The sequence below is a fragment of the Nicotiana sylvestris genome, chromosome 3 (assembly GCF_000393655.2).
Source record: "Nicotiana sylvestris chromosome 3, ASM39365v2, whole genome shotgun sequence".
Lineage (NCBI taxonomy): Eukaryota > Viridiplantae > Streptophyta > Magnoliopsida > Solanales > Solanaceae > Nicotiana > Nicotiana sylvestris.
The window spans coordinates 69515532-69541674 of NC_091059.1; positions in this window are offsets into that span (position 1 = coordinate 69515532).

Sequence of the window (26143 nt, forward strand, 5' to 3'; positions counted from 1 at the left end):
GATATCGAGTATCAACCCCGGACAGCTATCAAGTATGGCGGATTTTTTGGCCGACTTTATACTCGCCCTGGTGCCCGAGGTAGAGAAAGAACTTCTACTGAAAACAAGCACATCTTTGGGGGTATGGACCCTATTCACTGACGGTGCCTCGAACATGAAAGGGTCCGGGCTTGGCATAGTTCTGAAGCCACCCACGGGCAGCATGATTAGGTAATCTATAAAAACCACAAAGTTGACTAACAACGAAGCCGATCATGAGGCTATGATTGCAGGTCTGGAATTGGCCAAAGTCCTAGGAGTGGAAGCAATCGAAGAAAAATGTGATTCCCTTCTGGTGGTAAATCATGTAAATGAGAGATTCGAGGTTCAAGAAGACATGATGCAAAGATACTTAGACAAAATTAAAGTCACACTGCACCGCTTCAAAGAATGGACTCTGGTCCACATACCGCGGGAGCAGAATAGCGAGGCCGGTGCCCTAGCAAACCTGGGATCATTAGTCGAGGAAGATGACATACTCACCGAGGCAGTTGTCCAACTATCCAAATCAGTGATCGAAGAAGGCCATGCCGAGATCAACTCCACTATCCTGACATGGGATTGGAGAAATAAATATATTGACTATTTGGAAAGTGGAAAGCTACCTGCGGACCCAAAAGAGTCGAGGGCCCTACAAACCAAAGTAGCCCGGTTCTCGCTCGATGAAACTAAAACTCTATACAGAAGAACTTTTGATGGGCCCCTAGTAGTATACCTGGGACCAGGGGACACAGATTACGTGCTCCGAGAAATCCAAGAAGGCGCCAACGGAAATCATTCTAATGTCGAGTCTTTAGTCCGAAAGGTGATCAGAGCAGGCTACTATTGGGATATCATGGAGAAGCACACCAAAGAATTCGTCCGAACATGTGACAAATGCTAGTTATTTGCACCAATGATTCACCAACCCAGTGAACAACTACACTTTCTCTTGTCACCATGGCCGTTCATGAAGTGGGAAATGGACATTGTCAGACCCTAGCCAACGACACCAGGTAAAGCTAGATTTATCTTATTTATGACTGAATGTGTATCAAAATGAGTGGAAGCACAGGCCTTCGAAAATATATGGGAAAAAGAACTCATTAACTTCATCTGGGATCATATCATGTGTCGATTCGGGATTCCCTCCAAGATAGCATCTGATAACGGAATTCATCGGGATAAAATAAACAAAGTTTTCCGAGGATCATAAAATCAAAAGGATCCTGCCAACACCCTACCACCCATGTGCAAATAGTCAGGCCGAGTCCACTAACAAAACCATCATTCAAAACTTGAAAAAGAAGTTAGAAAATGTGAAAGGAAAATGGAGTGAAATGTTGCCCGAAATGTTATAGGCATATCAAACAACCCCAAAATCGAGCACAGGGGAGAAGCCTTTCTCTTTGGTATACCGCTTCGCGGCTTTAATACTAGTCGAGGTCAGAGAGCCAAGTGCCAAATTTTAACATGCCACCGAGATCTCGAACAAAGAGGCTATGACTGTAGCCCTCAAACTATTAGATGAAAAGTGAGAAGCTTCACTGGTCCGAATGGCCGCCCAAAAACAAAGGATCAAAAGATACTATAAAAGGAGAACAAATCTCCGACATTTCGGGGTCGGGGAATTAGTCCTAAGGAAAGTCACCCTAAACTCTCGAAACCATAATGAAGGGAAGCTAGGCCCAGGCTGGGAAGGACCGTACCGCATCCTCGGAGTTATCGGTAAAGGGTCGTATAATCTTGGTACCATGGAGGGCTAACATCTTCCAAGAAATTGGAACATATCAATGCTCAAACACTTTTACTGCTGAGGTGTCTGTCGGAAGACACCAAAACATCCTACGACTCCGACATCGATCCCTTCAAAGGAGCCGAAAGGATAAACAAACAGCGAAGTAGCAATCGCATGCCACGCTCTCGACTGCACCTGAGTGAGTGAGCAAAAAACCGTACTGCATCCCCTGAGCAACAAGTTAAAGAATATCGAGGCTCGAAGCACCATAACAGCTAAGGTATAACCATTTCCGTTTTCATTTTACGCCTTACACTAACCTATGTACGGGCGTCTGGTCAGAAGAATCAAAATACCTTCCAGCTTGAAGACCTTAGGTTTTAAAGCATGCGTTGCATTTTTTTCCTTCGATCGGATTTTATCCCAAGAAGGGTTTTTACCAGCAAGGTTTTAACGAGGCAACACCTATATTCTACCTAAGGAGAACTCAACAAGTATTCAAGGCCTCTCTTCAATCAACCTCGAATACTGGGGGGCATCCCTCCTGGGAGGTCATCTCCCTAGAGAAATCAAGCCAAGCCAAAGAGGGTCTCAATAGAAAAATGATGTATCGGGCCAAACGGTCGAAAGAATCGTGTCCGCATAGAACAATCGAACCCTCAACGGCAAAAACTATGTAACACTTAAGCCAAGTAATCAAGGAATACAATTTGACTCTTACCATCAGAACACGTTGCGCTCCGAGTGAAGATTGCTATTTTTACAAGCAATGGCCCCAAGGCTAGAAATTTCCCAAACTCTCAGGGACTGACGTCTAAAGTTCGAAGCCGTAAGACCTCCGGGCCGAAAACTTCGAGCTCATAAGCCCTCAATGAGGCAACATAAAAAATGGCTCCAGAGCTAAGAACTCTCGATGTCTCGGGGACTGTTGCCTCATCGAGCTATCAAAAATTCGAGGCCATAAGACCCCGCGCGGGCAACCTCAAGCTCATAAGACCTCCATGAGGCATCTTCAACGCTATAAGACCTTCGAGTGTGCCCAAATCTGTAAGACCTCAAGCAAGGCATGAATTAAACTTGTACCAAGTAACTTATCTGTAAGACCTCAAGCAAGGCATGTTCAAATTTATAAGAACCTACAAAAGGCATAATCCCGATCTTAAAACTAAGCCTATATATTCGAACTTTTAAGGCCCCTAAAAAGGCATACCCTTGATATAGATGCCGAAGATACTTCACCCGGGAACTAAAAGGCTACGGCCAAATACAATGACTACGGTCACAAGGCTGTACAAGTTAAACTAAAGTGACTCAGGGACGCCCAACCATCGCCATAAAATCACAAGCCTTCAATTATTTCTAAAATACTCCGAAAAGAACCGGTTAACCAGGCTACCCTCGGCATAAACAAAGAGTTTCGATCATATCAGCTCCAAACAATGAGAAGGCTTCGAAATAATTTAGCCATCGAGCAAAACCTCCCGAGGTGCTCATCTAACATCACATAATTGCTCACAATCGAGGTTCTTATCAAACTGTCGAAGAATCAGACGAACGCAAAAATTTCAACGACGAAAAAATAAAGCCTATAGTAAAGGTTGTACCGACCCAATGCATAAGAGCCACTGTCTCCAGCCTAAATTAAATTATCGCACCGACCCAATGCATAAGATCCATTGTCGCCAGCCTAAATTAAAAGGTCGTACTGACCCAATGCGTAAGAGCCACTATCGCTAGCCTACATTAAAAGGTCGTACCAACGCAACGCGTAAGAGCCACGGTCGCCAGCTTAAATTAAAGGTCGTACTTACCCCATCCGTAAAAGCCATTGTCGACAGCTTAAAAGAGCCTCAGGGACGACCAGAAGTCACACCAACCCAATGGCCGGCCCACATAATTTCATGGCCGATTTCTAGACTTAAAGGTCGATAAACTCGAGCCAAGAGCCTGACTCGAGGACGAAGTCCCAAATGGTCAACGTTTGACCGTCACAAATTTCCCGGTAGTGGCAAGAACCCAAGAGTTTAATCTAAGGTCCAAATTTTCGGACCAATTTTTGAAGCAAAGGAAAAAACGAGAAATAATGACAAACAAAAGGCTATTTATATATATTGCTCACAAGGGTACATTCAGAAGGCCTATAAATCCCTTACAAGGGAGAGAACAAATAAAACCCTATCTACCACTGGGTCTATGCCTTCGACGGCTCTCTCAGAGGTTAACCCTCAATGGCTCCGGCCCCGGTCCAAGGGTCTTCAACGGCCTCTTCCCCTTTGGGGATTTCGCCTTCATCCTCAATGTTGATACACATTTTTTCCTTATAATATTTTTAAAATGCATATATACCTTCAAAACAATACATTAGCATCAATGGACATTTTTCATAGTTTTCATATATTTAAATTAATTTTTCCTAGTATTTTATTTACATAAATGATTATAACATTACATCACAAATGGCTCTACAATATTTCATTGACTTAATTTTGCTATTTATAACCATATTAAGTTCCAATTATTTCACAAATGACCAGATTTACACCTTTTGTTACAATTACAATAATTGTGCAATTATAGCCAACGTACACATCACTGCATGATTTTGCAAAACATTGGTCCATTATATTTTTAAATTATCGAATAATTATTTTGAAGAACTTCTATGCATGAAAATTATTTTTTCTCATTGTCAATTATTTTATAAAATAAATTTTTATTCAATTATTTGGGTATTTAACAAATATCCTTTTAATTTCCCTAATTTTTTGAACCTAAATACCAGCCCAAGTCCCTAACCCAATTCACCCCAGGCCCAACTTCAATTAGAACAGACCTAGGCCCTCCTAATCCTGGCCGTTGATCTCCAAGATCAACGGCTCGTATTGGTTCTTACTATTTTAATTCCAAACGACCCCCTCCTAACCTATTTCATCTCCACCATAACCCGCCATCACCCTATCCTTTCTCTCTCAAATGCTCTTTATCTGAACCCTAATCCTCAGGCACCGTCACCGACTTAGCCCTCCGTTCTATGATGTTTCTTTGTCGTCTCAGGCCTATACCGGCCTCCTACTTGTTATGGTTCATCAGTTTCTTATATCCTTGAGAAGATCTCAAGGGACCTAGGCGGTCTAGTTTGCACCTTTGATTTCTTTGCCTGTTTCAGGCCGTTTGCTCGACCATGAGTAAGAAACCTTTCTTATTTTTCTAGGAATCCATGGTTTTCTAGGCCTATGTTCTCGTCTCTGTTATTATTTCTAAAAACTCTAATTTATTATCTCCGATCTTCTCAGGTCTGTATAGATCTGAGACGAATCGAGCAACTTTTACACGATTTCCTTGAAAGTTTTCTGGTTTTCACTGATTTCCCATTTTTCCTAAACTAGGGTTTACCCTAAGTCATCTTCTCAAAACGTTTTCTGATTTTCGAATGCTTAATCGTTTGTTCTTTAGTATTCTTGACTGATTTATGCTAAAGTTGCATAAGCCCTAGTTGATTTATGCTAAAACTCTAATTGTCTGATGTTTTACTTCGATTCTGAGTTTTTCAAAGTTACTAGTCGTATTGGTTCAATATGTGTTATGATTTACACGCTTTTCCTTAGTCTAATTCCTTGCTTTGTGATTTTTATTCTAATTAATCTCTATTAGGGTTTTTGAATTATTTTCCGCCTAATTTCTATTTGTCCCTAAAGTTTTACTCAGCCTATTTTGTTTATGGAAATTGATATATTCTTTCTAAAATTGTTGAGTGATTTGCTATGTTAAAATTCATGTGCATGATTCTTAATTATTACCTTGTTTATGACTTTAATTAATCTTCTTGCCTTAATTAATTGCCTATAGTATCTACCATTCCTTCCACGATTATTTCCTTAATTATATTCTTAATTATTCACTCTTTACCTAATTCTGATTTGCATTTGTTTCCTTAAATATTTCCTTTCCTTACCATTGGTTAATTACCCTTAATTAAGGGAAGACTATGCTGATTTTTCGTATAATTGATTCTGTGATGTTCCCTTGATTAACTGAAGTTGATTCCTTTACCTTATTTGACTTACTCTTCAACTGCTATATAAACTCTTTTATTTAACTTCTTAACACGAACATCAGTTCAGAATATACACACCTACATTCAAAACTCTCTCTTCTCTCTTTGCTACTTATGCTACTGTGGATCTAGCCAACTGAAAGCTAAGGCTAGGTATTGGAATTGCACCTATTTCTTTCATATTCTGCATTTTTCTTCCTTGACTGGTACGTCTCAGTTAAATTTTGAAACCTAAACTCTATGTGCTTCATTACAGTACTAGCTCATTAGTTTTGAATTCAATTCATGTTCATGTTTACTGCCTTGCTTAGCATGTCTAATTCTGCTTTGTTCAATATGTAATTAGCCTGTGCAAACTATAATTTTCCATTTTATGTTTGTCCAGCATGTCTATTCACCCTTGTCTATTCTCCTTCGCAAAGGAAATCATGTTAGTTACCTAATCTTTAAGGCATTCGACTGACTCTAGTTGTGTGCTTTATTCTATCTAATGTTTCTTTACTTTCAACATGGCTCTATTACATACCATCATGACTAACCTGTTAATTCTATAAGCTCCTAAGTGTTCTATGTATTTTGTTGTCTATATGCCTCCCTGAGCCCTGGCATGTGTTCTCTTGATGTGAATTCTATGTGTCCCCAATCCCTTTATCCCTACGTGAGATTTATTTGTTGAGTGTTTCTGAAACTGGGTGCTTTATGACCAATTGATTGTTTGTTGTTTTCAAAAGTGTTTGGGTACTCTTCTCAAACTGTTTTTCACTACCAAATTAGTTCATATTTCAGAAAACCTTTTCACTCTTAGAATCATCTCTATACTGTTTTCACTGAATCTTTCAAACTATGTCAAGCACTCTCACTTCTACTCTTAGATTATTAAGTTTTGCCCCTCTGGTATGTGTACTGCTTAGGGATCCTTAAGATCTCTCTGAACTCTGGCATATCAGAGCTGGCTTTGCCACACTGTACATAGCCAGTCCCTGTTTGAGAAAGGTCTTGGTGTGAGCATTGCCTGGGATCCTTGAGGTCCTTAGGGAATTCTGACATACTTTGACACTTATCGGCTATGATATTCTTGGCACTTGTGACTACACTGAAGGCCTGGTACTCAAAGATTTGCTTTGGGCCTGCTTCAGGCTCTCTATAGTATAAGTTTATATTTCATTTATGTAATTTACTTAATCTTGGTGTGTAATAATCCTTTGTAAATAGATATTGAGGTAATTATTAAAAAGGGAGGGTAGCTATATGATTTTGTGGGACAAGCTGGGTAGAAGCCATGTTTTAGGTTTTACATTATGAGTTGTTGTAGTCATGTTTTAGGTTTGCGAGATGCATCAGATATCATGCTTTAGAGTTGTTATGCTTATTAGCATTAAACCATGCTAAACTTGTGCATTAGATACCTTTATTTACGACAATCACGTTTACTTCTTCTACATATTATATGTTATAGTTCAAGACTTCACTTCTGATTCTGCATAAGTCGCTATCACTTAGAAACACTGCTATTAAGTTAATAATACTGCTTAATAAAATGCCTATCTCTGTGCATTAGAAATCCTGCCTTAGGACAATCATGTTTACTGCATTCTTTGCATATTGGAAAACCTGATATAATTTGCCATTTCTGATTTCTGCCTAATCACCTAGAAATCATATTATTAGGTTATTACTAATGCTTCCTAATAGAATGACCTTCTCCATATGCATCAAAAGATCCTGTTTAGGACTGCATGTACATTTGCCTTGAAATATGCCGCTTAAATAACAGGTTGAAAACAGCCCCCACACATAGGTATTATGTCCTAGTATAAATATGTTTAAAATCAATTGTTGTAATATTCTTCATTTGGATCAGCGTGCCTATAGGATGAAATAACTTCAAATTGTTTAAATAGATTGCATCATTATGATTCCATAGTGCCACGCCTAGGCAAGCCTTAGGCAATTAAATAGATGTGAAATCAGGTTCTATTTATGTATGAAATAATCCAGGTTTAACAGGCTATAAAATCAATAGGCAAGTTGACTAAAGGTTTTGCCACTTCATTTTAAACATTGCTGCATATTGTGTATCTATGAAGTTCATCTAGATATCATGTTCTAAGGCTTTACGAATTTCTTTTAAAAAAATTGTTGTTTGACACATGTTATGTATCTGTTTATGTATGGAGGCAAACGTAAGCCCTTAATTGTTTCCTTATGTGACAGTCCTATGTGTTCTTTGTTGTCTCTTAGATTTTATCTTATAAATACTTTAGGAGTATCTAGAACTGCCTAACTATAGAGGTCCTAAACGCCTCCGGGACCACAAGGAAGGAACGGGTAAAGCATGCTTAGAGTTCGTTAATTAAACTCGCTTAAACAACCACTAAGGGGAGGGTAATGGGTAGTAATGGGATATGATCACTTGTGCGCTAATGTCACGTATAGCCCCTCTAGTTGAGGAGGATTACCGGGCATTGTACAGATTGATCCTGTTGGCTGATCAACTTGGGACTTCCCTTTCCCAATTCACATATGTGTGCTTACACAGCATAAACTTCCTTGGTTTATGTGTGTATGCTTGGACTGGTCAAACCTCCTTAATTTACGTATGCTTAGACCATCTAAACTTTCTTGATTGTATATGTGTTTGGACTGCATAAACTACCTTCATTTGCAAATATGTGCTTAGACTGCTTACTTGTTAAATGACTAATTCACATAATTAAGTTCGGTCGGGACCCACCGTTGTGGACCGCGAGGGGTGCCTAACACCTTCCCTTCAAGGTTATTTCAACCCCTTACCCAATCCCTGGTAATGCAAACTAGTTTATGAGTTATTTGTTTTAGGTTCCCTAACGCATCTTAAATGTTAGGTGGCGACTCTTCAAATTCCATACCCAATTCCCAAAAGGAAATGAGTTGTTCCAAAGAATGTTGAAATCCGGACTTTCCCGCGAAGGAAAAAGGGGGTGCGATAGTATGGCGACTCTGCTGGGGATATTTTGTAGGCTCTTACCATAATGAACGTATTTTTTGTGAATTAGTCTTAAGCATGCTTTATCCCGTGCACCCTTCCCCCGTTATTTGGATTTAACTACTTATTTATGATTTCTTTTATTTCCTAAAACTGACTTGTCTCTTTGTTTTCTTTTCTGTAAATGACTTTCAATTATTTAAATACTCCATTTATCATTTTTCAACGTGCAAATACTTGACAACATGCTATTTATTGTTGCATAAATCATGCTCAACATTATATTCCACTCGTGCGTAATCAATACTATAGCAACGCTTGATGAGTGTTTGCGCTCTTCCCATATATCACCCTCTTAAATTCGAAAAGGCGTATTTGCGGTAAAACTAGTCGATCAACGGTGCGTTCGACGGTTCTGTGCCTTTCTCCCTCAAGTTATTCGCTTGAAGGTACCAGTCTAGACCTTTATAGCAACCCTAATCTAATAAATTTTGCATACATCATGGTCAAACCTAGCTGGGTTAATATGTTGTCCGCATAATATCCTTTAAGACAAGCCTCGTCCATAAAGTCCATCGGGTTTTCCATACTCCCAATGGATGCAACCATGATTTTGTGAACTAATTTTGGAGAAATAAGTGTCAATATGCTAATCATTGCTGTATAAATAGACAAACCTGGAGGGGGAAAGGGCCTAACTATCTTTTGTTTTGCAGAAAATGAGGCACGAAGTCCCCAAATTCGGTATAGTCAGTAGCATACCTCCACTTTTGCTAGATTGGTGGAGAGATCTTCCCTCAAGTGACCAAAATCATGTGAAAAGAGTTTAAGGGAATTTTCCGTCAATGTTGGATCTTCAACCAAACAAAATGTTGATCGAGGCCGCCACTCTATTAGGGGATAAGGAAAGGGTTATGTTCCATCGAGTCGGACCGGTATCATGCGGCCCATTCATACTTTTCCCCTTATGGTTGGATGATAATCTATTAGGAATCTTTGAGCCAAGGGTTGGTCCAGGAAATATGGTCATTGATGAGTTTGTCGAAGCAGAGGTGAAGTATAACAAGTTGCGACAAAAGAGTTCGAGAGTCAGAAATTGAGCATATGGCGCAGCATAAGGCCGATATGGAAATAATTGACGAATGGAAAGAAAGAGTTGTCAAATCCAGCGAAACGCTAGAATATTTGGAGTACAATTTGATGAAATTTTTGGGAAAGATAAGAAAGAGAGTCAACGACTGCCAGAACACTAAGAGAAACAAAGGAGGGCATTTGGCAAGGGCATTCTTACTGCTAAACCTGTGCGAGCTGGGAGAGTTGATCGACAATAGCATTCAGTCTAGAGAGGGTCCTTCTGGGACCAAGTAGATTATATTTATTTGCCTTTCTTTTAAATGTAATAACGCCAAGTGCCATTAGCAATATTATCTTATTTAGTGTTGTTTTGGGTCATTTATTTTTACATTAATGAAATGAGGCAATTATTGGAACTGAATTTCTCCAAATCTATTTGTCGCTAGGCCTACTTCGAGCACAACGAGACTCCCAAATTAGGATGTAAATTTACTTTCCCGCAATATGTGTTTAAATATTGCAAACATTTTAGAACCCTTACTGACTTGTTTACCTTTTGTTTTTCTTTATTCTTTATTCCTATCCCCTAAGCATTATTATTACTTTTTCTGATGAACCGGTGATTGTGACGTGAAATGAGACAACGCAATATAAGGATAGTGACTCATATGAAGAAGACGAAATACCTGAGGAGGTTGTTAGGGAGGTTGAGAACTTTGAGAATAAGACTAAGTCCAACTTCGACGAAATCGAAGAAGTAAATTTGGGAGACGCCGAAACCGTCAAGGACACTCGCATCAGCATTCACTTATCACCGACAGAGAAGGAGGAGTACTTTCGTTTCTTGAAGGAGTATGAAGATATCTTTACATGGTCATATGAGCATATCCATAATGGCTCACAAGTTGCCTACCAATCCCATGTGTCCGCCGGTGAAGCAGAAACTCAGAAAATTCAAACCAAATATGAGCCTGAAAATCAAGGAGGAAGTTACTAAGCAAATCAAAGCCAAAGTCCTCAAGGTAGTTGAATACCCAACCTAGTTAGCCAATATTGTACCAGTGCTGAAGAACGATGGGAAAATCAAAGTATGTGTTGACTATTGAGACTTAAACATAGCAAGTCCCAAGGACGATTTTCCACTGCCAAATATATACATCCTAATCGACAATTGCACCAAGAATGAACTCCAATCCTTTGTAGATTGCTTCTCGGGTTATCACCAGATCTAGATGGACGAAGAAGACGCAGAGAAAACAACTTTTATTACACCATAAGGGGTATACTGCTACAAGATGATGCCATATGGTCTGAAGAATGCTAGGGCTAATTACATGAGAGACATCACAACCATATTCCTTGATATGATCCACAAAGAAATAGAGGTGTATGTAGATGACGACATTATCAAATCCAAGAGGGCTGCAGATCACATAGCAAACTTGAGAAAGTTCTTTGGCAGGTTAAGGAGATACAACTTAAAACTAAACCCCGCAAAGTGTGCATTCGGATTTCCCGCAGGAAAGTTACTGGGATTCATTGTCAGTCGTCGAGGGATCGAGCTGGACTCGTCTAAAGTCAAGGCTATTCAGGAGTTACCATCACCTAGGAGAAAAAAAGACGTGATGAGCTTCCTAAGACGACTCAAATATATATGTCGCTTCACAGAACAATCCACAGTTATATATGAACCCATCTTCAAGATATTGAGGAAAGATGTTGAAACAAGCTGGACTGAGGATTGTCAAAGAGCTTTTGACAAAATCAAGGAATACCTGTCCACACCACCGGTCTTAGTCCCGCCAGAGCTAGGTTGACCTTTGCTACTCTATCTTTCTGTATTAGATGGAGCCTTCCGATGTGTTCTAGGACAACATGACGAGAAAGGGAGAAAGGATCAAGCCATATACTACCTGAGTAAGAAATTCACAGCTTATGAAGCACGATACTCTCTGCTGGAACGCACTTGCTGTGCTTTGACCTGGACGGCCCAAAAATTGAGGTATTACTTCTGTGCCTATAACACATACCTCATATCAAGGATGGACCCTCTAAAATGCATCATTTAGAAGCCCATGCCGATAGGAAATTTAGCCAAGTGGAAGATACTGTTAAGTGAGTTCGATATCGTCTATGTAACTCAAAAGGCGATCAAAAGACAAGCATTGACAGACCATCTTACTGAAAATCCTATGGGAGGAGAATATGAACCCTTAAAGATGTATTTTCCTGATGAAGAAGTGTCATTCGTATAAGAGGACATTACTGAAGCATACGATGGTTGGAGGATGTTCTTTGATGGAGCTGTTAATTTCAATGGAGTGGGCACTAGAGCAGTTTTGGTATCAAAAACTGGCCAGCATTATCCGGTGTCTACTAAACTGAAATTTCCTTACACCAGCAACATGGAACAGTATGAAGCCTGCATACTAAGGCTTAACATAGCAATCGACATGAATATTTAGGAGTTGCTCGTAATTGGTGATTCAGATTTGCTCATGCACCAGGTACAAGGAGAGTGGGCCACCAAGAATTTCAAGATATTTCCATATTTGCACCATGTGCAGGAATTGAGAAAAATATTCACAAAGATAGAGTTTCAGCATGTTCCCAGAATTCAGAATGAGTTTGCTGATACTTTAGCCACCTTATCATCCATGTTACAACATCCAAATAAGAATTTTATTGATCCTATCCCAGTGAGAATCCATAATCAACCGGTTTACTGCACTCATGTCGAGGAAAAAATGGATGGAAAACCTTGGTTTCATGACATCAAGGAATATTTGGCAAAAGGAGAATACCCGCATACAAACCATACTCAGAAATGCACACTACAGAGATTGTCCGATCACTTCTTCTGTAGTGGAGGAAACTTGTACAGAAGAACTCCAGATTTGGGATCACTAAGATATGTCGACCCAAAAGAGGCTTCTAAGCTACTTGAGGAGATACATGTTGGTACCTGCGACCTGCATATGAATGGTTTCGTCTTGGCCAAGAAGATACTTAGGGCCGGTTACTTTTGGATGACTATTGAGACAGATTGCATCCAGTATGTCCGCAAATCCTACCAATGTCAAGTACATGCCGATATGATAAAAGTGCCACCAAATGAGCTCAATGCCACAAGGTCACCTTGGCCATTCGCCGCCTGGGGAATGAATGTCATCGGTCCTATCGAGCCCACTGCTTCAAACGGGCATAGGTTTATTCTAGTCGCCATTGACTACTTCACAAAATGGGTAGAGGCCTCATACTACAAAGTTGTAACCAAGAAAGTCATCGCAGACTTTGTCAAGGATCGTATTGTTTGCCGATTCGGAGTTCCCGAGTCCATTATTACTGATAATGCCGCCAATCTCAATAATGATATGATGAAAGCCATGTGTGAAACTTTCAAAATCAAGCACAAGAAATCCAAAGCGTACAGACCTCGGATGAATGGATTCGTAGAAACCACCAACAAAAACAACAAGAAAATACTAAGGAAGATGGTAGAAAACCACAAACAATGGCACGAGAAGCTACCCTTTGCTTTGTTGGGATACCACACTACAGTTCGCACATCAACCGGGGTAACTCCTTACTTACTGGTCTATGGTACCGAAGATGTCATCCCAGCCAAGGTAGAGATTCCTTCTCTAAGGATCATACATGAAGCTGAACTCAGCGACGCAGAATGGATATGGAGCCACTTTGAGCTATTGGTCCTTATAGATGGAAAAAGAATGAACGCAGTATGTCACAGTAACCTTTATCAGAATAGAATGTATAGAGCTTTCAACAAAATGGTCAAACCAAGACAGTTTACACCAGGATAGTTGGTGTTGAAGAAGATCTTGCCACATCAAGATGAAGCCAAATGGAAATTTTCTCACAACTGGCAAGGTCCTTATATGGTTCACGGGGTGCTAATATGAGAAGCGCTCATACTTGCAGAAATGGACGGAGAAGTCTGGCCAAAACCGATTAATTCAGACGTAGTCAAGAGATACTATGTTTAGACTATTTCATTTCTTCATCAGATATAATTGAACTACGCTTGACCTGATTCTCGTTTAAGAGGGGATACGTAGGCAGCCCTGTGGGTTCGGTCATATCATAATAAAATTTCCATTTCCCCCCAGAATCAGAAACTGGGGCAGAAATTTGAGAAGGGCCCTCAAAATTCCGGAGCAAGTCCAGCCAATGCCACTCCATACTAGAAAATGAGAAATTGGTTAAGAAATTGGGGCAGAATTTTGAGAAGGGTTCTTAAAATTCCGAAGAAGGTTCAACAAGTTTGTTGCTCGCAAACGACTTGTCACGACCCAAACAGGAGGGCCATGACTAGCACTCGACCACACTTGCCGAGCACCAACATACATTTCATCTAACCTTCATTATTATCTTTTAGGGATGACAAGATCAATATAAATGGTAGACCTGGATCATGGACAACCAGCAATAAAATATGACGGCATGAACATACAAAGCAGGGGATGACTAGACAATCAAGAAACTACATATAAGGTATGAGCTACCACGCTACTATGAAAGACTATACAACAAAAACTAGCCGACAAGGCATACCAAACTATACATGAGTCGACACCTGTCTATGAGCCTCTAAAAGAACATAAGTGTTGCAACATAGCCGGAATAGGGCCCCGACATACCCATAATGTCTATAACAAAAATTGCATACCAAGACCAAGGCAAGTCCGGAGAAGGGATCTCGCCAATCACCGCTGAACTGGACAGTCTACTGTGGTGGGGGAGCTGCACCTGCCTGTCTATCAGGACCTGCAGCACGACATGCAGCGTCCACAAATAAAAGGACGTCAGTACGAATAAAGTACTGAGTATGTAAGGCAAGGAACCATAAATGCGATCAGTAATGTAAGCAAGGATAGAGAATATACAACCTGTAACATCTTAGTACCTCTGAGGGCTACTTACATGAAATGCATGATACATATGTATAAATACATAAACCTTTAAAGCATTCGCCTCTGTGGGCATCATCATCATCATATCGTACCCGGCCATAATAGGCTCGGTAGAATCGTACCCGGCCACGTGGAGCTCGGTAAAACCCAACTGATCAGTGGTTTCACAATAGGTGCCGTACCCGGCCAACTATAGCGTGGCTCGGTAGAGTAAAATAGATACATATATATAATGCATGCTCGACTCATGGAATCACATTCTAAACCTTTCGGAGTGACGTAAGGTCGGTATCCTCTATACACGTTATTAGGACTAACTCTTCACTATGAACCTTATAAGATTTAGGAAGTACGAACAACATTGATAACATAAGAATAAGAGAAGTAACATTAACATCAATCGTTCCATAAGAGGGAAAACAATGTAAGTACTGCTAGCTTCTAAGAGTAGAGTATCTTGGAAGCTCGTTCATTACATTATGTACAATCGGAGTCGTGCAAAAGAAGGAAAGGGATAGCCTCACATACCTTGTATATACTGCCCCAATCTCAAGCTATGCAATTGTCAAAACTCCTTAGTCTACAATAAGAGAAACGATACTATCGTTATCATTTAAGCGTCATAACTATTATGTATCGACCACAACCTATTTTACGATGAAACGGACAGCACCTCCCCTATATATATGACCTCACACCATTCAAAACAGTCACCAAACAGCCCAAACAACATCAATAATAAACATATTGAGCCTCCCAAAATAGTCCACACATAGCCTAATCACTCCATACATACGACGACCACCGTAGTCGTGTCAAACAACCTGGAAATGTTACGAATAACTATCAGCCCATAACCCTACATATATATGGTGTTTCTCCACACCCTTCCTCCTCCAAAACTCCACAAGATAGTAGTAAAATACGCAGCCCAACAACAACGCAAAACAGTCCACAAAACAATAACATTACTACCAAGCCTTTCGATATATATCTCACAAGTTCTAGCTTCAATGGCTTAGCCGCAACTTGGATAATCTTAAATACATATAGAGTAAGAGGTTCCTTACCTTTATACAGAAAGAACAACTCCAATTTGACCTTAAATTTCCATGAAATATCCCTCCAATGCTGCCACAACAACAAAAAAGCGAAACTAGCGATCAATTAGTGTTTTTCGGCACTAGAATCACTTTAGAAGGCTTGAAATCACCTAGGATTGATATTAAGAACATGAGGGAGTATTTACAGAACATAAACCCTTTAAAACAACCTCCCACACGAGCTGAAACGACACAAAAATGAGCAACAACAAGAAGAACAAGAGACTTACTAGCGCCACGGAATTCCCGACACTTGATTTGTGTTGTTTGCCCTTTTTTGGGTCTTGAATCTTGAGAGAACCTTGAGAGGATGTTCCTAGGGTTCTAAGGTCTGAAAATAGTGAAAATAAATGACTTAAAACGGGTTGGAGGCATCCTATATAGGTCCAAATATCTTAAACCGACTTAGTGGGCCCCATAGAGAGGTGCTTGGCGCAGTCTCGCAAAAATGCGAATATCTCTCTACTCCGAGATCGTATCGATGAACGGTTTAATGCGTTGGAAACTAGACTAATAGATCTTTAATTTTGTTGGTAGATCACCCCGTAATTCCTTGTAAATTATGATAAAAGATTAGAAACATTTGACCTAATGTTTAAGTAAAATTATGAACCTAAGTTGCGACAACTTTTGTCGACTTTTGTTTCATAACTCGTTTGACTTCAAGACTTATGATACGGATATTATATGATTAAAATACCTTAATAAATTACCTCTTGAGTGTATTAAGCACCGCTAGATTACCTGAAAATACGAGTTACAACATCATTGATTCGTTTAACTTCTAATACTGGTTAATCACCCTTATACACTCTTGTATCACTTAAGACCAATAGGATTGACTTCTTATCATCTCAAAGATAATTCCTTCTTGGATTTATGTTAACTAATATATGTCATGAACTAACACATGTGGATATGGGTTGTAACACCCTCCCCCCTTAGGAACATTCGTCCTCGAATGTAAGGGTTTATGGGGAGTTTAAATCATCGTGGATTCCAATGGAAATTTCCGATCAATTTTCCCCTATAAAATGGTCACTAGCAAAACTTGCAAGTAATTAAGCCCAACATATGGCTTCACAAGGCTACACAAAGCATTATGCGTATTTACATTATCTACATATCACCATTTTGTATTAAGGAGGAGTATTCTCAAATTATTGCTTACCTCATAGAGCCGTTTCTTCTTCCAATGTATCCTGTCTTCCACCAGCATCCTTGTTATCTTCATTCTGGAATAAGTAAGGGTATTTAGACTTCATCTCCTCTTCTTGCTTCCCATGTCATTTCTTCCATATTTTTGTTCCTCCACAATACTTTGACGGAAGCTACATCTTTTGTTCTCAGCTTGCGGACTTGCCGATCTAATATCGCCACTGGCACTTCTTCATATGATAGGTCCTCTGTAACTTGTACATCTTTGATAGGGATGACTCGAGAAGGGTCTCCAATACATTTTCTCAACATAGATACATGGAATACCGGGTGGACAAATTCCAATTCTGATGGCAATTCTAACTCATAAGCAACCTGTCCAATCCGTCGAAGAATTTTATACGGCCCGATATACCTTGGACTCAGCTTACCTTTCTTCCCAAAACGCATAATACCCTTCATTGGTGAGATCCTCAAGAAAACCCAATCACCAACCTCAAATTCTAGATCACGACGTCGGACATCAGAATAAGATTTTTGCCTGCTTTGTGCCGTCCTCAATCTCTCCTGTATCACTTTCACCTTCTCAATAGCTTGGTGAATCAAATCTGGCCCATATAATTCTGTTTCACCGACTTCGAACCATCCAACTGGTGATCTACATCTCCTCCCGTATAGTGCCTCGTATGGGGCCATTTTAATACTGGAATGGTAGCTATTGTTATAGGCGAATTCTATGAGTGGAAGATGATCATCCCAATTCCCCTTAAAATCTAGAACACATGCTCGTAGCATATCTTCCAGTGTCTGAATGGTACGTTCAGCCTGTCCGTCAGTCTGCGGATGAAATGCAGTGCTGAGATTTACTTGTGTGCCTAAACCCTTCTGGAAAGACCTCCAAAAGTTAGCCGTAAATTGAGCTCCTCGGTCTGATATAATAGATATGGGCACACCATGAAGCCTAACAATCTCCTTGATATACAACTTCGCATAATCTTCAGCCGTGTAAGTTGTCTTCACTGGCAGAAAATGGGCACATTTTGTAAGTCGATCAATTATCACCCAGATGGAGTCAAACTTATGATAAGAGCGAGGTAATCCAATAATGAAGTCCATATTAATCACCTCCCACTTCCAGGTCGGAATCTCTATATTTTGAAGCAATCCACCGGGTTTCTGATGTTCTATCTTTACTTGTTGACAATTGGGACACTGGGCTACAAATTCTGCAATAGACTTCTTCATATTATCCCACCAATACTGCTCCTTGACATCATGATACATCTTTGTCGAGCCGGGATGGATGGAATATCGGGATTGATGAATCTCATTCATAATCTTCTCTCGCAACCCTGCCACATTAGGCACACACAATCGGCTCTGGTATCTCAGTGCCCCATCTTTTCCGATCCCAAAAGCCATACTTTTACACTGTTGAATGCTTTCTCTTAATCGTACTAAGATAGGATCTTCATATTGTCGTGCTTTTACCTCGGCTACCAAAGATGATTCTGATGTATTCTGTACAGTAACACCTCCGTCATCAGAGTCTAACAATCTGATTCTCATATTGGCTAGCTGATGAAGCTCTTTAATCAACCCCCATCTACCTGCCTCAATATGTACTAAGCTTCCCATTGATTTACGGCTGAGAGCGTCTGCCACAACATTGGCTTTACCGGGATGATACAATATCTCGACGTCGTAGTCTTTCAATAATTCAAGCCACCTACGCTGCCTCAAATTCAACTCTTTCTGCTTGAAGATGTATTGTAAACTCTTGTGATCTGTGTAGATGTCAACATGGATGCCGTATAAGTAGTGCCGCCATATCTTCAAAGCATATATTACTGCAGCCAATTCCAAATCATGGGTTGGATAATTCTTTTCATGCTTCTTCAATTGTCTTGATGCATAAGCAATCACATTCCCACGCTGCATCAATACGCACCCCAAACCTATACCTGAGGCATCACAATATACCACATAACCTTCTGTTCCTTCAGGAAGAGTGAGCACTGGTGCAGATGTCAATCGATTCTTCAACTCCTGAAAACTACGTTCACAAGTGTCAGACCACTGGAATTTGGTAGCTTTTTGTGTTAACTTAGTCAATGGTGATGATATAGAGGAAAATCCTTCTACAAACCGCCTATAATATCCTGCTAGCCCTAGGAAGCTGCGGACTTCTGATGGTGTTGTAGGTCTCGGCCAATTCTTTACTGCATCGATCTTCTGAGTGTCGACACTAATACCCTCATCAGATATCACATGGCCAAGGAATGCTACTGAGTTCAGCCAGAATTCACATTTGGAGAGCTTAGCATATAACTTACGATCCTGAAGCGTCTGTAATACTATCCGCAAGTGGCCCGCATGTTCCGCCTCCGAACGAGAATACACTAGAATGTCATCAATGAATACAATCACGAACACATCAAGATAGGGCCTGAATATAGTATTCATGAGATCCATAAAAGCTGCTGGGGCATTTGTTAGCCCGAACGACATCACCAAGAACTCAAAGTGCCCATATCTTGTCCGGAAGGCCGTCTTTGGAATATCCTTCTCCCTAACCCTCACCTGATGATACCCTGAACGTAAATCAATCTTAGAGAAATACTTGGCACCCTGGAGTTGGTCAAACAGGTCATCAATTCTTGGAAGTGGATACTTGTTCTTTATAGTAGACTTATTCAACTGTCGATAGTCGATACACATCCGTAACGACCCGTCTTTCTTCCGCACGAATAGGACTGGTGCACCCCAAGGTGAAGTGCTAGGCCTAATAAAGCCCTTATCCAGCAAGTCCTTCAACTGCACCTTCAACTCTCGCAACTCTGCCGGGGCCATTCTGTATGGAGGAATAGAGATCGGTTGAGTGTCAGGCAACACATCAATGCTAAACTCAATCTCCCTTTCAGGAGGAAGGCCTGGGAGTTCATCTGGGAAAACATCTGGGAATTCGTTGACCACAGGGATTGATTGTAAAGTAGGCGGTTTCGCCTCCACATCCCTAACGCGAACGAGATGATAAATGTAACCTTTTGAGATCATTTTCCTTGCCTTAAGATAGGAAATAAACCTACCTTTCGGTGTAGCAATGTTCCCTTTCCATTCAATGACGGGTTCACCCGGAAATTGGAACCTAACCATCTTCGTACGACAGTCAACATTTGCATAGCATGAGGCCAACCAGTCCATTCCCATTATCACATCAAAATCAACCATTTCTAACTCAAATAAATTTGCCGAGGTTTGACGACTACAAATCATCACAGTGCAACCTCTATATACCCTTCTAGCAATCACAGAATCTCCTATCGGAGTAGATACCGCGAGGGGTTTACTTATCAATTCAGGTTCAATGCCAAACTTATTAGCCACAAAGGGTGTAACATATGATAATGTAGATCCCGGATCAATCAACGCATATACATCATAAGAAAACACAGATATAATACCTGTAACAACATCTGGAGACGACTCGAGATCCTGTCGACCTACTAGAGCATAGGTTCGATTTTGAGCACCACTCGAACTCGGCACTGCACCTCTACCCCTACCACGACCTGTCGACTGCTGAAAACCCCGTGCTGGAGGTCGAACTGATGAGGAAGAACCAGACACAGATCCAGTCGGCTGAGCCATACCATCACCTCCTCTATTAGGACAATCCCGCATCATATGGCCAGGCTGCCCGCACGAATAGCATGCATCAGAACCTCGACGACACAGTCCAAAGTGGGCCTTGCCGCACTGATCACAATGTGGTGTTGGGGGTCTCATCTGACTAGTATCCCTGTGATGTTGCGAGCCAGATGCCCGCGAACTCTGACCTGGACCAGAATAGGATCGATCATATCGAGGCCTCTGAAACTGTGGAGGAGCACTAGCTACAGGTGGCGCCGAACTCCTCGAAAACTGTGGCCTGATGCGGCCTCTGAAGTCATCAGAATACCCTGCAAATCTCGCCCTCTTATGCTGGCCTCTATCCTGCTCCCTAACTGCCCTCTGCTGGCGCTTACGATCCTCTAGGGTCTGGGCATAAGCTTGAATACGGGAAATATCCATGCCCTCCACCAAGGAGGCTGTCGTACACTCATTTATTAGATGTGGTCCCAACCCATTCACGAACATATGCACCCTATCACTCATCTCGGCCACCATATGGGGAGCATACCTTGCCAAAGAATCAAACTGCATATTGTACTCTCGCACACTCATATTACCTTGTCTAAGGTTCAAGAACTTATCAGCTCTAGCTCGTCGTATCTCAACTGGCAAGTAGTGACGAAGAAAGGCCTCAGAAAATTCCTTCCACACAGCTGGAGGAGGGTTCGGACCCCTGGATCTCTCCCAACTATCATACCAGAGAACCGCTAAATCCCGTAGCCGATAAGAAGCCAACTCTACTGCCTCTGTATCACTAACATGCATAACCCGAAGTGTACGATGAACCTGGTCAATAAAAGTCTGTGGGTCCTCCTTGGGGTCTGATCCGGTAAACACTGGAGGGTCTAAATTAATAAAATCACGAACTCTTGTACTAACTGGTTTCTCAGCAGCACCTGTATTCTGCCTCTGAGCCTGAGCAGCTACCAAGCTAGTCAATAACTGCAAAGCACTCCGCATATCCTGGTCTGGAGTGCCAGACGGAGGAACTGGAGGCGCTGGGTGCCTTCTAATATCCTCTGGAGGAGATGGAGTAGATGAGGTATGAGAGGGCATCTCACTTTGAGCCTCACTTTGTCCTGCTCTGACTTGGGGCACCTGACTGGTACCCTCTCCCGCTGCTGTATCAAGCCGTCTACTAATCGTTTGCTTCCTAGTCGAAGGCATCACTGAAAAAAACAAGGTGAATATTAGAGACGAACACTTACGACTCAACTCTACGCACGATCTAGATTCAGGAAGAAGGTAACAACCCTAGATGTCATGTAGCCTCCTGATTATAAATGTGGCGCGCTACACATCCATAATCAAGACTCTACTAGACACGGCTCATAGACAACCCCTAGGACAGACTTGCTCTGATACCAAGTTTGTCACGACCCAAACTGAAGGGCCATGACTAGCACCCGACCACACTTGCCGAGCACCAACGTACATTTCATCTAACCTTCATTATTATCTTTTAAGGCTGACGAGATCAATATAAATGGTAGACCTAGATCATGGACAACCAGCAATAAAATATGACGGCATGAACATACATAGCAGGGGATGACCAGACAATCAAGAAACTACGTATAAGGTATGAGCTACCACGCTACTATGAAAGACTATACAACAAAAACTAGCCGACAAGGCATACCAAACTATACATGAGCCGACACCTGTCTATGAGCCTCTAAAAGAACATAAGTGTTGCAACATAGCCGGAACAGGGCCCCGACATACCCATAATGTCTATAACAAAAATTGCATACCAAGACCAAGGCAAGTCCGGAGAAGGGATCTCGCCAATCACCGCTGAACTGGACAGTCTACTGTGGTGGGGGAGCTGCACCTGCCTGTCTATCAGGACCTGCAGCACGACATGCAGCGTCCACAAATAAAAGGACGTCAGTACGAATAAAGTACTGAGTATGTAAGGCAAGGAACCATAAATGCGATCAGTAATGTAAGCAAGGATAGAGAATATACAACCTGTAACATCTTAGTACCTCTGAGGGCTACTTACATGAAATGCATGATACATATGTATAAATACATAAACCTTTAAAGCATTCGCCTCTGTGGGCATCATCATCATCATATCGTACCCGGCCATAATAGGCTCGGTAGAATCGTACCCGGCCACGTGGAGCTCGGTAAAACCCAACTGATTAGTGGTTGCACAATAGGTGCCGTACCCGGCCAACTATAGCGTGGCTCGGTAGAGTAAAATAGATACATATATATATAATGCATGCTCGACTCATGGAATCACATTCTAAACCTTTCGGAGTGACGTAAGGTCGGTATCCTCTATACACGTTATTAGGACTAACTCTTCACTATGAACCTTATAAGATTTAGGAAGTACGAACAACATTGATAACATAAGAATAAGAGAAGTAACATTAACATCAATCGTTCCATAAGAGGGAAAACAATGTAAGTACTGCTAGCTTCTAAGAGTAGAGTATCTTGGAAGCTCGTTCATTACATTATGTACAATCGGAGTCGTGCAAAAGAAGGAAAGGGATAGCCTCACATACCTTGTATATACTGCCCCAATCTCAAGCTATGCAATTGTCAAAACTCCTTAGTCTACAATAAGAGAAACGATACTATCGTTATCATTTAAGCGTCATAACTATTATGTATCGACCACAACCTATTTTACGATGAAACGGACAGCACCTCCCCTATATATATGACCTCACACCATTCAAAACAGTCACCAAACAGCCCAAACAACATCAATAATAAACATATTGAGCCTCCCAAAATAGTCCACACATAGCCTAATCACTCCATACATACGACGACCACCGTAGTCGTGTCAAACAACCTGGAAATGTTACGAATAACTATCAGCCCATAACCCTACATATATATGGTGTTTCTCCACACCCTTCCTCCTCCAAAACTCCACAAGATAGTAGTAAAATACGCAGCCCAACAACAACGCAAAACAGTCCACAAAACAATAACATTACTACCAAGCCTTTCGATATATATATCACAAGTTCTAGCTTCAATGGCTTAGCCGCAACTTGGATAATCTTAAATACATATAGAGTAAGAGGTTACTTACCTTTATACAGAAAGAACAACTCCAATTTGACCTTAAATTTCCATGAAATATCCCTCCAATGCTGCCACAACAACAAAAAAGCGAAACTAGCGATCAATTAGTGTTTTTCGGCACTAGAATCACTTTAGAAGGCTTGAAATCACCTAGGATTGATATTAAGAACATGAGGGAGTATTTACAGAACATAAACCCTTTAAAACAACCTCCCACACGAGCTGAAACGACACAAAAATGAGCAACAACAAGAAGAACAAGAGACTTACTAGCGCCACGGAATTCCCGACACTTGATTTGTGTTGTTTGCCCTTTTTTGGGTCTTGAATCTTGAGAGAACCTTGAGAGGATGTTCCTAGGGTTCTAAGGTCTGAAAATAGTGAAAAGAAATGACTTAAAACGGGTTGGAGGCATCCTATATAGGTCCAAATATCTTAAACCGACTTAGTGGGCCCCATAGAGAGGTGCTTGGCGTAGTCTCGCAAAAATGCGAATATCTCTCTACTCCGAGATCGTATCGATGAACGGTTTAATGCGTTGGAAACTAGACTCATAGATCTTTAATTTGGTTGGTAGATCACCCCGTAATTCCTTGTAAATTATGAGAAAAGATTAGAAACATTTGACCTAATGTTTAAGTAAAATTATGAACCTAAGTTGCGACAACTTTTGTCGACTTTTGTTTCATAACTCGTTTGACTTCAAGACTTATGATACGGATATTATATGATTAAAATACCTTAATAAATGACCTCTTGAGTGTATTAAGAACCGCTAGATTACCTGAAAATATGAGTTACAACATCCTTGATTCGTTTAACTTCTAATACTGGTTAATCACCCTTATACACTCTTGTATCACTTAAGACCAATAGGATTGACTTCTTATTATCTAAAAGATAATTCCTTCTTGGATTTATGTTAACTAATATATGGCATGAACTAACACATGTGGATATGGGTTGTAACACGACTGAAGGATCATCTACCAAACTGATGCAGAATTTTGAGGAGGTCCCTCAAAATTCTAACACGAGAAAGCTGTGATGTCTCTAAAATGTGTTACGGTCACTAGTTCATCTAAAATTATTTGATATTTCACCATGTTTCTAAAATAACTCTATTTTTATAAATAATTGCATATTTTCAAAAACTCTATTTTCGTAACAGACAGGTGTTACCCAGGGAAACTCAAACAAGGCATCCAGAACAGAAAAGCAAGGCCAGCAGACAAAGGCACGAACCAACCTCCCCTTACAAAACTTACAATTTTTTCTTTGAGCCCAGGCACATCTGACGTAGCAATAGAATTCGCAAATACATACACTCGAAGCCAAATAACTATCAAACGGTCCACCAGACATTAAACGTATCTCCAGCTAAGAAACATTCTACTCTTATTTGCTATTCGTTCTTTGCATGGGACTAAACGTTATCCCGCATCCTGCATAAGGCTAAGCCCTACCTCTATATTTGCATAAGGCTAAACACTGCCTTCTCTTTGCATAAGGCTAAGCCCTGCCTTTATATTTGCATAAGGCTAAGCTCTGCCTTCTATCTGCATGGGACTAAGCCATGTCCTGCATCCTACATGAGGCTAAGCCCTGCCTCCATATCTGCATAAGGCTAAGCTTTGCCTTCTATTTGCATGGGACTAAGCCCTGTCCCGCATCCTGCATGAGGCTAAGCCTTGCCTCCATATCTGCATCATGCTAAGCTCTGCCTTCCATTTGCATGGGACTAAGACCTGTCCCACATCTTGCATGAGGCTAAGCCCTGCCTCCATATCTGCATAAGGCTAAGCTCTGCCTTCCATTTGCATGGGACTAAGCCCTATCCCGCATCCTGCATGAGGCTAAGCCCTGCCTTCATATCTGCATAAGGCTAAGCTTTGCCTTCCAATTGCAGGGGACTAAGCCTTGTCCGACATCCTACATGAGGCTAAGCCCTGCCTCCATATTTGCATAAGGCTAAATACTGCCTTCTCTTTGCATGCGGCTAAACCTAGCATCCATATGTGCATAAGGCTAAGCTCTGCCTTTCCATTTGCATAAGGATAATCTCTACCTTCATCTGCATGGGACTAAGCCCTGTCCCGCATCTTGCATGAGGTTAAGCTCTACCTTTACACTTTCATGAGGCCAAGCCCTGCCTCCACGTCCTGCGGGAGGCTAAGCCTTGCCTCCATATTTTCAAAAGGCTAAGCTCTGCCTCTCATGGGATTAAGCATTGTCCCTCCTTGCATAAATGTTGCTCTATCCAGCACTATCTATTTGCTCCTTTTTCGGGCTAAGCTATGCCCTTAAGACTAAGCCTTGTCTTGTTAATTTTAGCATCATATTATTGCATCTCATGGG